The sequence below is a fragment of the Caretta caretta genome, chromosome 5 (genome assembly GCF_965140235.1).
Source record: "Caretta caretta isolate rCarCar2 chromosome 5, rCarCar1.hap1, whole genome shotgun sequence".
Taxonomy (NCBI): Eukaryota; Metazoa; Chordata; order Testudines; family Cheloniidae; genus Caretta; species Caretta caretta.
This window is the reverse complement of record NC_134210.1, coordinates 47678322-47695940: the sequence shown is the minus strand read 5'-3', so window position 1 is coordinate 47695940 and position 17619 is coordinate 47678322. Positions and strand designations below refer to the sequence as shown.

General features: G+C 44.2%; 1 protein-coding gene across 3 annotated transcripts in view; it reads left to right on the top strand.

Annotated features, from left to right (window-relative positions):
- Nucleotides 1-17619, top strand: part of IQGAP2 (IQ motif containing GTPase activating protein 2) — a 242355-nt gene that overhangs the window by 37440 nt on the left and 187296 nt on the right. The window lies entirely within an intron of this gene.

Below are 17619 nucleotides of genomic sequence, written 5' to 3'. Positions count from 1 at the left end.
CAGTGTAGAATAGGCAGTAAAATCTTATTTTTGTCACTCTAAATAGATAGAATTGTGAGTACGAGGGCATTTTTGCATAGCCATACTCCTAAAATAAGGTCAAGAGTGTAAATTCTAAACTCCAATTGCTACTGATGGCTGTGGTTCTCTAATGTGGTTTTAACTATTTCTGATTTGGAAAAATGAAGCTGCTCCTCCTCCGTATCCCTTCTCTTGTTTATATATGGGGGATAAAAAAGGGGAGGAAGAGTACTTCTCTGAATTTACAGTTCAGAGAAAGGTGCTACTTTTCACTGGGAGATTGGTAGTGCCATGTCCATTTGAGCCGCAAGGCATGGGCTCTCTTGCAGCAACTTGGAGGTTCCCAGGCAGTAACACAACACCTGGTAAAGGTGACAGCAAATTCTGCCGCCTCTCATCTTCTTTCTAACAGCAAGTTGCAAACGTGCAAGATTATGCACTAGGAGGTTCAGTGGGAATTCCTCAGAAACCTTCACCAGTGTCTCCACTCTCCTCTCCCTACTCTGAGGAGATCAATGTTGTGCTGTTGGAAACCAAAAACCAGAAAGCTGCCGGGGTTGATGGCATTCCTCCAAACTTTCTCAAGAACCTGGGCAGACGGGGATGGGAATGGCTAGCAGTGATTTTTTTACTGCTGGGAATGGAACCAGAGAAGTGCCAACAAGCTGGCAACCGGCAACAATGTTTGCCCTACTGAAGCCTAGGAAAATCGCAGAGGATGCAGACAGCTACTACCCCATCTCTCTCCTCTCAACCACCAGGAAGGTCATGAAACAGGTGCTGCTCTGCTGATTCTGACATTATTGAAGACATCCTCCTAGCAGAGCAGGCAGGATTTTGCACAAAGAGGAACTGCTGTGACCAAGTAGCTTTGCTCACTGGCCACATTGAAGCAGGATTCCAACATAAGTTGAAGACAGGGATTGCCCTTGTTGACCTGTCCTCAGTATATGACACTGTCTGGAGATAGGGCCACCTTCTCAAGATCTCACATGTCATTCACTGTTGGTGAACAAGCCATCTCTTGGTGATAATGACCAGGGACTGCTGCTTAAGGTATACCTTAATGGCCAGATCTGTAGACCAAGAACTCTTGATTCGGGCATCTCTGAGGGCTCCACCTTGACCCTGTACTTTTTAATCTATATACTGTGGATATACTAGTGACAGTCAAGGCAATTCATGTATGCAGGTGAATTGCCCTAGCTGTGCAGCACATAAGCCTTCATACCATCAGCTCCACCCTAACCTGAGATATTAATACAATGGTAGATTATTTCCAACACTGAAAATTTAGGCCTAAGCTGAAAAAACCCATGGTGACCGCTTTCATCTGAACAATAAAATGGCTAATACCAAACGCTATGTGCAGTTCTGCATTGAGTGCTTCAGCCGCAAGGCTAACCCAAAGTATCTCTGTATGACACTGGACCGGAGTTTGACCTTTCGACAAGACCTTGAACACCTGTAATAAGGTCAAGTCTCATGTTGCGCTTATCAGGAAATTGGCTGGAACATCATGGGGCTTCAGTCCACGGACCTTACGACTGCAACAATTCCCTTGGTATATTCTGCGGTTGAGTACAGTGCACCAGTGTGGTCCCATGGCAGTCACACTAAACTCCTTGATGCTCTGCTCCATAACACCATGCACATAATGTCTATTGCTCCTGGTCTTATTGCATATCCAGCCTCCAAAGATTAGAAGAACTATCCAGACACCTTGCTTTCTCAACCATGTTAATGTAAACGTGAGGATCCCGTTGCACGATGACCTATAGAACCCACCAAAAACAAGATTAAAATCTCACAACCCTCTATGGAACTGCATCAAGATCCTTACATGCAACTTTGATGCTGAGGCTCAATGGAGAGCCACACAGATTATTTTGACTGCTCAAAATAAACAGCTCATCAATGACCCTGCTGAAGAACCACCAGATTTTGATTTGTCAGAAAGACTGGTGTAAATTGAATTGCATCAGGACATCTCATGGGAAATGTGGACAAACCCTCTTTAAATGGAAAATAAGGCAAACACCTGTATGTGACTGGCACAAACCATGGAGCACATCCTATCTGAGTGTCCCCTTCATTCTTTTACCTGGGGCCTGAAGGACATTCACTAGCTCACTGCTGTGGCAATGTGCTGGCTATAGAATCTAGAAATAAATTTTGTAATTGTTGCTACCTACCCAAGCCATACGAAAGAAGTAGTAGTCATGCAAGGTGACTAGAGAATATTGATCGCAAAAAAAGTACAGCTGCAGTGCAAGGCCTATCCGCATTGACTTGTACTAAGCAGTTATTTCCAGAAGATTGCTAGTAGGAATTAAGAGGGCACAGTCTCTCAGACCTGAGTGTGAATTTTTTCTGGTAGGTCTGTGGACGCTTGGCAACTAAACATTGAAGTGAGGGCTCTCACCAGCATCAGGTAACAATTTCTGTCATTACTCATATGATTGCCTATGAGGCTCTGCAACTGTTACCATGCCTTTTTGCCATTCCCTTGCTGAGAAAAGCATTAAGACCCCAATAGTTCAAATAAATGCAGATAGCATGTTCCTGGCCCCATCGTACCTTTCTGCACTAGCTTATGTGGGCCAGGATAGAGAGGGTCACCTCTTTGTGGCTGCTCTGCCTGCACTTCCCCACTGTATCCCTTATGCAAGGTTGGTAGTACCTTGTGCTGGGTACAAAGAGGGGAATTTGACTGAGTGCATAGCAATGCCCAAAAAGATGCAAGAGGATTTACTTGTACAGTATAGATTAACGGTTCCGTTCTGCACTTCACCAAAACACCTGCGCAGTGCAAGTTAAAATAGAAAAATTTCATATGGTTAACTCTTTCCATTGACTTTCTCAAACTATCATTTTGAACGAAAACTCTTCCTGTTTAGTCTTGTCCTCCAAGTGAACTTACTTGGTGGGCTGGAGCTGAACTGTTTCAGCTGTTTTATGAAGGATTTAAATTAACCTTTCTAGTTTGAGTTTTGGACACAAGAGAAGAAAATCCTAACAGCTGAAAATAGGAACTTCAAAGCTGCCATGATAGCAGTACTTACTGAGGAAGGAGAAATGAGCCAATTTTGGGAGGAAATCTGTTTTTAAGTTGTAAAGATTTAAGTCACTGCATACATACAATTTAACTTTTTTTTTATTCAGTTGGTTTCATTCAGTGATCCTTATTTTAAAAAAAGTTTCTGTTAAATTTGCTCAAGAAACCTGGGTGGATGCTGAAGCTCCTTTCAGAATATCAAGCCAGGGAAGATAGAGCAGAGTTTTAAAGTCTAATCGAGAACCAGATAAAGAGTTGTAGGGTTGGGAAGGAGACCCTCTGGAGCAGCTTTTCACCTAAGTTTGGGGGGAGGCGGGGGAGTGACCTGCAAAGCAAAAAAACTTAAGAACAGACATCACTGCTGGTTGTCAGTACTTCCCCACCTGGAGAAAAGACACTGCCATTTGCTACCGTGGGAATCTCTCTTGGTCTAGGATGTGAAAAGTAGCTGACAAATTCAAAGAGTCAGGCTACAGGCTGTTCCATTAGCTCTGGTGTTTTAGTCCACCCTTATCACGCCTCTCACTTCCTGAACGAGAGACTGGGTGGTTGTGGTAATAACTCGCTTTCCTTGAGCCAATCAAAGAAATTTCCTCCCCCATCTTGTCTCTAATATATGCTGGGACCAACACAGCTATAGCAACACTGAAGACTTCCTGAACTAGCTTTAGTGGAAGCAGGACTCTTTGTCCGAGCTGATCAGAGACCATCTCTGGGATGGAAGAGAACTTTTTCTGTCTCTTCTTCCCCAGTTCTGTGACCACCTTCCCAACCATCTTCTTGCCAAGCTCATTCTCTTTGTTCTTCCTCCCCTTATCAGTTCCTCTGGCTGCTGCTTCCCACGCTCCCCTCATCAACTTCCTGCACTAAATGTCTGCTGCAGGTAGCATTTCTGGTGTACAGTTCTAGTGAAAGAAGACTGAACCTCCTCCGAGGGGTGTCCAAGACCATGGAATGAACTCCCCCCAGGCACTAAGAACCATCACAAACCTCACCACTTTCTGCTCCAATTGCAAGGCATGTTTCTTTGACCTTGCCTTTTCTAACATATACACACCTAGGAAAAGGTATATTAAAAACCACCAAAACAAGACACTCAAGCCTACATGCTTTTTCCTTTGGGGAGAGGATGAGGAGAAACAGTATGTGACAGATGTTAATCATGTTGCTTAATGAACTACTCAAAGGTGCTCAGTAGTCGGGTGACAAGTGGTGGGATAAAAACCTACGCAGAATAGAATGCGAGCACTACACTAGGGTTGCCAGGTGTCCAGTTTTTCACTGGAAAGCCCATTTGAAAACAGCACCTGACAATGTCTGTCAGTGTCACCTGCAGGAGTCCCTCTCTCCTGGAGTGGCTGGTGGGAGAAGTAGGTGTCCTGCCTGGGCTTGGCTGCCAGGCCCAGAGGCTGGTTGAGTTAGAAGCATGCCAAGGGGCAGGATCACCCACTTCTCCCACCAGCCACTCCACTCTGGGTTTGCATGAGAGTCCAGTGTAGCAGCTGGGCTGCTTGAGAGAAAGAGAGAGCCTGGCTGTAGGAGGCAACGGCAGCAGGCCACCCCCCCACCCAGCCCTGGCTGCTGGGATCAGGGGCTGAACATGCCAGGGGGCAGGTGCACCGGGAGGAGAGAGATCCTTTTCTCCCCTCCTCCTCCTTCTCCTTCCCCTCCCCCCCCCCCCCCCCCGGCCTGCATGTTACTGGTGGGGTTGGAAGATTACAACAGTCCCTGGGCTGGGCTGGGCGTAGGGCAGGGTGGGAGAGATGTGAGCGAAGGGTGGGACCTTAAAGGAGGAGGGTGGGGCCTCAGGAGGGGGCAGAGCAGGGGTGTCCCATTCCTGGAAATTGGAAAGTTGGCAACCCTGCACTACACTAAAACTGTAGGATGAGCAACTGCTCCATGCACAATCTTACACTAGACTTCTCCAGGTGACACGGTGGGTGGGTTCTTCTGCCCAGGCCTGTAGGTGGAAGAGAGGAGGAGAAGGTCAGTTATTTCTCCTCTTCCTCATGTGGCCTTTGTTCACTGCTAAGTATAGTCCCCTACTAAAAGCACCAGAAGTTTTGCTAAGGATTTTCTACAAGGATCACATATTGGCTGTCCCCTGTGGGGAAAAGAAGCACTTCAACAAAGATTCTGGAAGCATCCTAAAACAAATTCTGTTGTGTGAGGGGTTTGCATACTTTTAATTTTACTTGCTTTACTCTGGCTTAGCTGACAAATGGTTTGTTTACACGGAAAAATGTAAAGGTACCTACAGTTCATGATCATTCTCTAAATGTAATATGGCTAAGTTAAATATTTTATGGGTCAAAAAAAAAACCAAACAAGACGCTGTTTTAGCTAAAAATGTTACGCTGTGAGGGATTATTCTAGTAATATATTTGTGCTCTTTGGTTACCTCTTAATGCTTCAGAACTCTGTTCTCTTACCAAAAACTAAACAGCAAACCTCTAAAAAATGTTTCTGGTGAAAAAGAATGTTAACTGGCTTGTCTATCGAGCTGTGAGACAGTTCATGAAAACCTACTTTGCTGCTTTCATGCTTCTTTACTACTAAAATATGGTAAAGCACAAGGTTCAACATAGCTTGGTCCTGTGTTTGTGGACTAAGACACACGGTAAACAACCTAGCTTTAATCAAGTCAGTTTATTAGTATACAGAGAACGCCTAAGTTCTGTTGATCTTTGAGCTAAATTTTAGTACTTGTACTGTACATGTGTCTAAATTGACATCCTTGTAAACAAAACTCCATCCAGGGTCTTCATTATTAACATAAATTGGGAATGTGGAACTAAGTTTAGTTAATATCCTTGTCTGTCAAACCTGATCGATTTATTTGACTTGTGGCACTATCTCCGAAAGGAAGCTAACGTTGAGCAAGAGTACAGCTTAGCCACACACTTAAATGTCTTCCTGTTACTTTTCTTTCCTCACTGTGATGTCTTCTCAATCTAACTAGTGATTTTAGTGGTATTAAAGTGGGTAAACTAATCTAATCTAACCTAACCTAAATGTCATATGCCTCAAATGAGAAGTGGGTAAACTCTGTTTACACTGCTACACTTCTGGATACCTTTCCTACTAACTTGCTGCCTCTTGGTGGTGTCCTTTCTTCCTATAGCACTATTATCCTTTCTCCCCCCCCCCCCCCCCCCCCAACTTCAGGACCTTTTGCAGTGTCTTACCTTCCTTACTCACTGAGCCACTGCTGTTGATGGAGTTTTGCCTATACGTGGGCTAGCTTTTGGGGTTTCCTGTAATAAAAAAAAGAGTTCAGGAGAAAGTGGTAGATGGCATGTTTCCTACTGCATGTTGCTCTCCTCTTCCCCTCTTCTTCCCCCCTCCCCTCCCCCCCCCCGTTCCCCTTGGTGCATGGGTGATTACTTTTCAGATGAACTCTTCATGAAACTGTCATTGGAAAAATTCCAGTGCCACTTTTATTCTTAATATAGAAGTCTTTTAATTCATGTGTAATCTGTGTGCTAGATTGTATCTAACCCTTTAGCTGAAGCAGAATCGCCAAACTTATATCCTGTAAGTTTTCTAACAATTTAGAAAGAAACTAGATGACATTTGTAGTGTAACTTAAAATTTGTGTCTTGTGACTAAACCAATAGCTTACCAGTCAGTACTAACTCCATGCTGAAGTGGAGTTGATGGCTTGAGTTCTTTCATGACTTAAGGTGAAACTATTTTTTAGATGTGTTCAACGTACATTCTGTCTATACTGTTATGGCAAATGAAGGTTTACATTTTATCTATATGTAACAAGTGTGATCCCTATAGAAAAATCATGAACACTGCTAGAAATAGGAAAAATAAAATCAAACTGCTTTTCCTGGTAAGCACAGTAACACGTATAGTAATTCCAGACAAACAAAGAACACATGGTAAATGAGTTTAAAACAACACAAGATCAAATTGCTAGCTTCTTCAGGAAAACAATGTTGATAGAGGGCACATTGACTAAAGAACCAGTACTTAGCCTCTCCTGAGAGGCTAACTTCAGAGGAAACGGATAACAAAATCTCATTCAGAATTCCTGCTGGAATACACTATGCTATTTTGAACGTCTAGAGTCTGCTGTGATGTGTCCATCTGAGACAAGTTTTCCACAAAATTGCTGTTTGTGTAAAACCAACATGAACAAAAGTCATTGTAGTTTTTTCAAGTGTATTAAACCAGAACACTCTCCAAATGACTTCTAAGCATTTTCTCACTTGGCATCAAGTTTGACTGCATTATGGCTGGTACAGATTTCTAGGCTGCCCGGTACAGATGGTAGACTGAGGGGAAGAATGAAGAGATAACAGCTGTAGTTCACTTCCTTATCTGTTTCCAGCTTATTCAGTGTCAGGTCAGGACTGTAATTGTATAATTAGCATAGATTGAGCGGTGCCTAGTGATAGTATGATGCAAACACAGCATTAACACTGGGGAATAGCTTGTGGAGAGGAAGTGCAATTTCAGGGCACAAGTCTTTAGCACATGTACATTTGGGTATCCCAAAAGCTGATTTAAGAGCAAGTATCAGTGTGCAACAGCACAGAGCAGTAACCTTACTGAGGCTTTGCTGAAGATGTTTGCCAAGGCAGTCCGCCTGGTAGAAATACAAAGGTGAACAGAATTGATCAAATTAAGTCAGGTCTGTGCTCATTGGGGAGAGCAGTATATTTTTCTTGTTCCTCTTTCCCTGCCTCCTAAAGCTGATGGAATTTCAGATGCTTGGGGGCTTGGCTCTCAAATGTTCGTTTCCCACACTGCGCCTCTTGCTCTTCTTAGTGTCTTAAAGTTAAAACTAGACCTTCTGTGTAGGATTAAGTTCTCCTGAATGAGAGCCATACTGTCTTTTTTTTTCTTTAATTATTAATTGGGCAAATTTAATTCCAGAACACTCTAAAATGTCCCTTAGAACAAATTCACCTATGCTAAACTGCTCACTTTGTGGGGAGGCAGTCGCAGATTAAGGGTAGAATCTTACCCTTCCAAGGGAGGTCTAACATAGTGTATATATTTAAAAAAAAAAAATGTTGAAGGCTCTGCCAGTATTTGTGACTGTGTTGAATCTCAAAGCCAGCTTGTGTCTGTAGGGCTAAATATGACTTTTTTTTTAAAAAAACTTTGTGGGAATTCAAGAATTAGGCCACGTAAGTTGAGACTTGTTCCAGAATCCCAGCACTTTCCTGCCAATGTTGACACTTGACAGACTCCATAAAATATAGCAGCGTTGATGCTTGGCTCCAGAACCACAGGCTGTGGCCATTGTTGCATCACAGTTCCCTGGTGTGATAGCCCTACTGTTTATATATTGGAAGCAATGCTAAATCTCTGAAAATGGTTGTGGTTGAATATGTGGTAGCAGATACAGCAGGCTGCAAAGTCTGGTTTTATTTTTCTGGTGCAGGAGAAAGGTTTTTCTGGGATTTAAAGTACTAGTGTTTGCAATAAGATAAAGGAGGGTATTTTGGGAGGGAGGGGAGACATGAAAAGGTCCAAGGAAGAAGTGGCTTACAAAACCTCTCTAATTTTCCCCCTCAGTTAACAAATTCACACTTAAATTCAGGTGCAACACAGTCTTTATTCTCTTTTTGTATAGTGCCTAGCACAGTGAGGTCCTGGCTCATGACTGGGTACTACTGCAGTAAAAATAATAGACTAGACTTGATCTTCTTGTCAGAGACGTGTATACTTCTATTGTGCCAGTCTTCCAAGAGCTCTCAAGCTGACAGTCCGACATACAGTAACTTGACCAGGGCAACTTATTTCTTTGCATGCATGTGCGTGTGTGAATTTGAGAGAATAGTTACGTACTTATTATTCAAATCACACTTTTTTTCAAAAATTCCAGTGTCTGTCTTTGGCCTGCATTTTCTCAGTAGTAAGTTTTGAAAGCTTGCTGTGTGTCAGCTGGTGTAGAGAACTTGTGGGGCATGGATTGGAGCCATTTAAAAAAAACCACACAACACCCATGCTGGGCTAGCCACTTTTATTATCCAGGGACTTGTCCTACTCATTTGCTGCTGTGCTCTTTGAATATGGAATTCTGTAGAAGGCCTATAGGATCAGAGAATGAGAACTTTGGGAGAAAGTAGCTTTTTTGCAGCAAAAATAAATACTTAAATACAAAACAACCATTTTACAGAACAGAATGGTCCAGAACAGCTTCTAATAACTTTTCATGCAAGCTCATGAATTCACTGACATAGCCAAAGTTAAAATAACTTGGTTTTGTCTAGGTGGTAATTAAATCTAAACCATCCCTGACAGCCTTTTGTCCAGCCTGTTCTTAACCTCCAATGATGGGGATTCTACAACCTGCCTTGGAAGCCTATTTCAGAATTTAACTATCCTTGTAGGTGTTTTTTTTTTTAATATCTAAACTTGATTAAGCCCTTTACTACTTGTTCTACCTTCAGTGGACATGGAGAACAATTGATCACTATTCTTTTTTTTTTTATATATTTATATAAACAGCCCTTAATATTTTTTAAAACTGTTCTCTGGTCCCTCCTCCCCCAGTCTTTTTTCCTCAAAATTAAACATAGCCAGGTTTTTTAACCTTTCCTCACAGGTCAGATTTTTTCAACCTTTTGTCACTTTTGCTCCTCTTCTCTGGATTCCTGCATTTTGTCCACATCTTTCCCAAGGTGTGGCATGCAGAATTGGACACTGAACTCCAGGAGCTGAGGCCTCACCAATGCCAAACACAGCAGAACAATTGCGTTCTTTTGTCTTATGTACAACACTCCTGTTAATACACCCAGGAATGGTGTGTGTGTGTGTGTGTTGCAACTGCAGCACACAGAATCATTCTATTTGTGATCCACTATAATACCCAGACCTTTTTTGGCAGTACTACTGCCTAGCCAGTTATTCCTCATTTTGTATTTGTATGTTTGTTTTTTTTCCTTCTTAAGTTAAATGCTTTGCACTTGTCTCGACTGAATTTCGTGTTAATTTTTTTCAGACCAATTCTCTAACTTTTCAAAGTCATTTTGAATTCTAGTCTTGTCCTCCAGAGTGTGTGCAGTCCTCCCAGACTGGTGTCATGTGGAGATTATAAACGTACTCTCCACTCTACTATCCATGTCATAAATGAAAATATTGAATAGTTCAAGTGCTTGCTCATGTCCATTCCATATTAGGTGCGCACCACATGCACTTGTGCCAGAAGTTTTTTCCTCAGTGGTATCCATAGGGGACCAGCTCTGGTGCCCCCTGGACAGACCCCATGGTATACGGGGAGCCACCAGCTCCTTCCATTCTCAGCTCCTTCTTGCCGCCAGCGACTGTGCTGGAACATCTGTTGCTTCAGCTACTTTTCACTTTGTTCACTGTGCTTCTTGAATGAGTCTTCCTGTAAAATAGTTGTGTATATAGTTAGTGTTAGTTCGAGTTAGTTGGTCCCGGACGGGACTCAGTCTAGAGACTCCTCTCATGCAGGAGGTGAAGAGTTGCTGCAACTGGGTGTGGTCGAAAAGATTCCTTGTGAGTGCAGGAACAAAGGGTTCTATTCCTAGTACTCTTTAATCCCAAAGGCCAAGGGTGGTCTACAGCCCATCTTGGACCTGTGAGACCTCAACAAATACCTATAGAAGTTGGTCTCCCTGGCTTCCATTATCCCCTCCCTGGATCCAGGAGACTGGTATGCCTCCCTTGACTTGAAGGACACATATTTCCACATAGCGATCTTTCAAGGTCACAGATGCTTCCTATGTTTCACGGTGGGCCCTGACCATTGTCAGTTCACGGTCCTCCCATTTGGCCTCACAACCACACTGAGGATGTCCACTAAGTGGATGTTGGTAGTAGCCGCTTATTTTAGACATCGAGGTATCCAGATCTACCCGTACCTTGATGACTGGCTCATCAAAGGCCACTCCAGGTCCCAAGTTCAGAGGGATGACGTGGTGCTGCAGGACATGTGCTGATCCCTGGGCCTGCTGGTAAATGACAAAAAGTTGATGTTAGTTCCGGTGCAGAGGATAGAGTTCATTGGAGCAGTCCTTGACTCCCCTTGCTCCAGAGCTTTTCGATGATGCTGGACCTCATTGCGGGAGTCTGCGTTCCCCCTGACCACATCCAGGGTTTGCCTGCACCTGCTGGGCTACATGGCAGCATGTATGTATGTCATCCACTGTGCCAGGCTCAGGATGCGGCCCTTACAGCAGTGGCTGGTGATGGTCTATTCCCAGTCCAGAGATCACCTGGAAAAGGTGGTTACCATACCACCGACGATAATTACCTCACTACAATGGTGGACTGATCCCAGGGTGGTCCTGGAAGGAGTTCCCTTTGACAGCCCTTGTCACTAGATCAAGTGACATCAGATGCCTCAGACCTCGGCCAGGGGGCACATCTTGGTGGCCTCCAGACACAGGGCATGTGGTCCCCAGGGGACATGACATTGCATGTAAACGTCAAGGAGCTTAGAGCAGTACGCTTGGCCAGCTGAGTCTTTGTACCACATCTAGCAGTCAGGGTGGTGAGAGTGACTTACAATATGGCCTCAATGTTCTACATCAACAGGCAGCCGGGGGGACGACAATGTTCATCGGCCCTCTGCCAAGAGACACTCCGACTGCGGGTTTTCCTCATCGACTATGCAATCCAGCTGGAGGCCCTGGCATCAGGAACATGTTGGTAGATCGCCTCGGCAGATCCTTTTCCTCTTGCCACAAGTGGTTGCTATATCCAGAGGTAGCCTGGACCCTCTTCCAAAGGTGGGGAACTCCCCAAGTGGACCTGTTCACCATCAGACAGAACAGGAAATGTCATTGCTTTTGTTTCCTACAAGGTATGGGCAAAGACACCCTCTCCGACACCTTTCTCCTGTCTTGGCGGGGGGGTGGGTCTCATGTATGCATACCCACCGAATCCACTCAGCAGAGGTCTTTCAAGTGTCAAAAGTGACAAAACCCAAGTCCTCATGGTTGCCCCGGCGTGGCTGCGGCAACATTGGGTCAGCATACTGATGGACCTGGTGGTGGCCATTCCCTGGCCCCTTCCTGACCGACCGGTTCTACCCTCACAGGATCACAAACGTCTCATACACCCCAAACTCACCCCCCTCCATCTCACAGCATGGATGCTGCATGGTTGAACTTGGAAGAGTGGGCCTGCTCTAATGAGGTCCAGCAAATCCTCTTGGAAAGCAGAAAGCCTTCCACTACAGCAACATACCTGGCCAAATGGACGAGGGTCTCCCACTGGGCATCTGAGCATAGCGTCTCTCCAACACACTCCTCTTTACAGTCTCTCTCTTAAATTACCTGCTCCATCTTAAGAACCAGGGGCTGGCCCTCTCTTCCATCAGAGTGCGCCTTGCAGCTATCTCCACTTTTCACCCGCTGATCCAAGGTCAGGTGGTGTTTTCACATGACATGTCAGTCTGATTCCTGAGAGGCCTCGAGAGACTCTTCCCACTGGCCCGGGCTCCTGTCCCACAGTGGGACCTTAACTTGGTTCTTTCTAGGTTCATGGGCCCACCCTTTGAGCCTATGGGCTCCTGCTCCCTATCTGTCATGGAAGGCCTTATTCCTCGTGGCAATAACATCAACGAGGCGAGTGTCGGAGCTTAAAGTCTTGACATCGGCGCCGCTGTATATAGTGTTCAAGGACAAAGTTCAACTGCAACCCCATCCGGCTTTTCTGCCGAAGGTGGTGTCTGTCTCCTATGTTAACCAGGTCATCTTCCTCCCTTGTTTTTTGTCCCAAGCCGCACACCACTGGGGAGGGGAGGAGAGGCGGCTGCGTGCCTTGGACATCAGACGCACCCTGGCGTTTTACCTGGAGTGTACAAAGCCCTTCCGCAGGTTGACCCATATCTTCATCGTGACAGTGGACAGGATGAAGGGCCTTCCAGTGTCCTTGCAAAGGATTTCCAACTGGATCACCTCCTGCATCCAGACCTGTTATGAGCTGGTACAGGTCCTGCTGCTGCTGATCATAAGGGCCCACTCGACCACAGCTCAGATGTCCTTGGCAGCCTTCCTGGCGCACGTCTCCATCCAGGACATTTGCAGAGCCACAACATGGTTTTCAGTTCACATGTTCATGGCGCACTACGCCATCGCTCAGCATGCCAGAGACAACACTGGGTTGGGCAGAGTTTTTGCAATATACATCTCTGTGAACACCTACCCACCTCCAAGGGTACTGCTTGGGAGTCACCTAATATGGAATGGACATGAGCAAGCACTCGAAGAAAAGACAGTTACCTTTTCCGTAACTGGTGTTCGAGATGTGTTGCTCGTGTCCATTTCATAATCCACCCTCCCTCCCCATCTTCGGAGTTTCCAGCAAGAAGGAACTGAGGGTGGGGGGAGCCGTCAGTGCACCTTTATACTGTGGCATGTGTGTGCTGCTGCAGGTGGCACCAGAGCCGGTCCCTTACAGATACTACTGCCAGAAAAACTTCTGGCACTGGCCCATGTCATGAGCGCGCACACACGCCTAATATGGAATGGACTTGAGCAACACCTCTTGAACACTAGTTACGGAAAAGGTAACGGTCTTTTTCCTGACCCAGGACTGACTGCTGCAGGACCCCACTAAATATGCCCTCTCAATTTGACAGCAAACCATTGATTGCTACTCTTTTGAGTACAGTCTTTCAACCAGTTTTGCACTCACCTTATAATAATTTCCTCTAGATTTCCGTAGCTTGCTTATGAGAATGTAATGTGGGGTTGCCTTAGTAAAATGAAGATGTATATCTCTATTTATAGATACCTATATATAATGTCTACTGCTTTTCCCTCTCTACTTGGCCAGTAACCATGCCAAACCAACCTAAATTTCTCTTTGCATGATTTATTTTTGACAAATCCATGGTGGCTATTCCTTATAACCCTGTTCTCCTTAGTTGCTTACAAATTGATTGTCTAATGGCTTGTTCCAGTATTTATCCAGGTATCAAAGTTAGGCTGAGTGGTATAATTCCACAGATCCTCTTTCCCCTTTTTAAAGATAGGTACTATGTTTGTCCTTTTCTAGTTTTCTTGGACCTCACCCATCCTCCATGAGTTCTCAAAGATAATTGCTAACTGTTCCAAGATTGCTTCAGCCCATTCCTGAGGTATGCTAGAAGAATTTCAGCTTGGCAGGGCCTCATGAATACATGTCTCTTTCTTTCAAAATATTCTTTAACTTTGTTCTTTCCCTATTTTGGCTTTTGTGTTCCTTCCTCTTTGTTAATGTTAATATTGTTGAGTATCTGGTCACCATTAACCTATTTTTTAGTGAAAATTGTAGCAACATAGTCAGTCATTAACCCCCTCAGCCTTGTTTAATGTCCTCCGTTATTAGCTCACCTTCCCCACTAAGTAGAGGACCAACACTTTCCTTCATCTTTCCGTTACTCCTATTATATTTAAATAACTTCATATTGCCTCTAATGTTCATTGTTAGGTTTAACTCCTCCTTTTTTTATACGTGTGTGTGTGTTTTTTGTCCTTCCATGTTTGTGCTGTTCTTTTGTACTTCTCCTTACCAATTTCTTCATGTCTCTTTTTTTCATAGGATTCTTTATTTTTACTGCTGCTATATTTCCTGCTGGAGCCATATTGGCCTCTTAATATTCTTCCTATATTTCCTTCGCATTGGATGGTTAGTGGTTGTGCCTTTTTAATAGTGTCTCCTTGAGAAACTGCCAGCTCTCCTAGTCCTGATGTCCTTTACCTCTTCAATTTTCTTTCCAAGAGATCTTACCTTACCTACCTGTTTTCTGGGTTTGTTAGTCTGCTTTTTTGAAGTCCATTTTCCTTAGCCTAAGGAAAGGGAGGAGTGATGGCAGCAGAATCATAACATCATTTCATGATCCCTTTCACCAAAATTGCCTTCCACTTTCAGATTCACAACCAATTCCTCCCTGTTAGGCAGAATCACATTTAAAATGGCTGTTGTCCTAGTTACTCCCTCCACTTTCTGAAACAAGTTGTCCCCAACACATTCCAAGAATTATTGTAATATGGCAGAGCATAAAATTTACTTTTCCAACTGATGTCTGGGTAGTTTAAGTCCCCCATTGCTACCAGTTTGTGTGTTTTGGATAGTTTGTTCTAGAAATGCCTCCTCCACCGCCTCTTCCTGATTTGGTGGAAAAAATAGGAATGACATCCCCTTCTGTGTTCCTCCTGAAACTTTAAACTGGTCTGCCTCTCACCTCCTTCTAGACCTCAAAATTAGTGTATATATTCTTGATATACATAGTGCAACATCTCATTCCTTCCCCCCCACTCCCATTCTTCTTGAACAAGCTATACTCCTCTAGACAAATATTCCAGTCTGAGATTTATCCCACCAAATCTCCATGCCAATTAAGTCATAATTTAGCTGAATACTAATACTCCCAGATTTTCCTGGTAGTTCCCCATATTAGTTATGTTGAGAACACCTTGTACTTGTTGCAAGAAAAAAGTCATGAACAACAGACACACCTCTATGTAGAATTCATTGACCTACAAAATGCCTTCAACACAGTTAGCAGGAATGGCATCTGTAAGATCCTGTAGAGAATTCAAAAGGTGCTCTCCCTAGTCAAGGAGTTCCACAAGCATGGATCCAGTATGAGAATGAAACATCACCCAAGGTTCGTATTGATACTGGTATGAAGCAACACTGCATCTTAGCGCCCACCGGCTTTGGCTTCTTCTCAAGTACGCCTTTGGAAATGATCAGTCTCGCATACTAATTGAATCGAGGCTGGATAGCAGCTTGTTTGACATCAGATGATTCCAGAGCAGAAAGCATGTCACCCAGCTTGCTATTCAGGCTCTGCTTTTCCCACACGCTGCTGCATTAGTCTCTAATTCACCTGATGAATTACCTGATGCATGCACCAAATTTGGCATGGCAATCAGTATCAAGAAACAGTTGTCACATAACAGGTGTCACATAACCAACATTCCACTTAAAATCAGTCCATAATGAAGCTCCAGATAACGTGGATCACTCTTACTATTTTGGCTCAATTCTTAGCAGCTCAATTAACTTTGATGGGGAACTTGATGCTAGAATCTGCAAACTTACCTCATGTTTGGAATAACAAGTTACTTACCCTGAACACACAGGTTTCTATCTATCAGGTTTATGTCCTTTGTACTCTCCTTTATGGTAGTGAGAGCTGGGTTACGTATTCCAAGCAGGAGCAGAGATTGAACCGTTTCCACCTCCACTGTCTTAGAAAATCTTTGGTGGTCCCTTGGTCCCAAGTAATTCCAATACCGAGATCCTTGAGATAATCCGTCTACAGTCTATACAGACTGTGCTAGATGTTCACAGGCTTTGGTGTTTGGGACACATGGAGCTCATGCCTCAAGATCATCTGCAGAAGGCTGTGCTCTATGGCCAACTTAAGAACCGCTCGCAATGCAGAGGAAGGCCAAAGCTCCAATACAGTGACAAGGGTCAAGCAAACTCTCAAGAATTTCAGCTTTCCCACTGTCAACTGGGAAAATCCTGTCCACAATCACTGTTTGGAGAAGCTGGGTTAAGGCTGGTGGAGTCATCATGGAGCGCCATCAGAGAGCCCAGGCTGAGGCCTGCAGTTGAGCCAGAAAGCGGAGTATGTTTCAACCTCCATCTGGCAAGTTGTTGACCTATATCCACTGTGGGAAGGCTTGCTGCTTGTGCATCAGGCTCTTCTCCCCCTCCCCCCCCCCCACTCCCCCATACCATTGCGAAGCACCACTGACTGTCACATCTCCTTTAATCTGCCAAAATGTTGGATGGCTAATAACACCTTGCCCATCCCCTTGTTCCCCTCCTCCCCAAATCCCTAGCTACCAAGCTTTCACTTTCCCACTGAAGCACTAGCATGACAGCTTAGCATTCCCCTCCTTCCCAAACACACCACCTGGATCCAGATTCATACCTATTAAGGTGTAAGCTCCCTACAAACCTCTTCTCTTCCTCCTCCTCCACCCTCTCCTCAGTATGCCAGACAAAAATCTTCAACAGAAGAGCTGTGAGGGAAGGTGCTCTGCCAAATGGTCACTTGCTCTCTTCCCCTTCTTTGTCCTACTCAGTTCTCAACACAACCCGGTAGCTGCCAGAAGAGTTAAAGACCTGAAATTCAGTATAAGCTACTTCCAGCAGGCAGAGGCTCAGTTCTTGCAATCACATGTAATCATGTGCCTGTGCACACATCAGGATTGTAAGAAGACTTTCATTACTGTATGTGCTGCAGTAGGTTTTAAAGCATAAATGTTTTAAAATTGCATTCAGGCTGTATTGCAAATTTTGTTTTATACCAGATGACTTGACACTTCACCTTCTTAAATAGTCCCATAAAACTGAAACACACACAAAATAAACTTGACTTTCTTTTTCATGCAGTCCTCTAGTTATTTCTCATTGTAGAAATTTAATTATACTAAAAATAACTACAAAAATGAGATCATGGGATTCTGTGTTTTGAAAGCCACTACTATATCAAATTAACTCTGTTTTCAAGTAAAAGGACTTACTGTCTTCACTACTATCCCACAAACTCAACCTGGGTACTGAGCAGCTTCTTGCACGTTACCACCAGT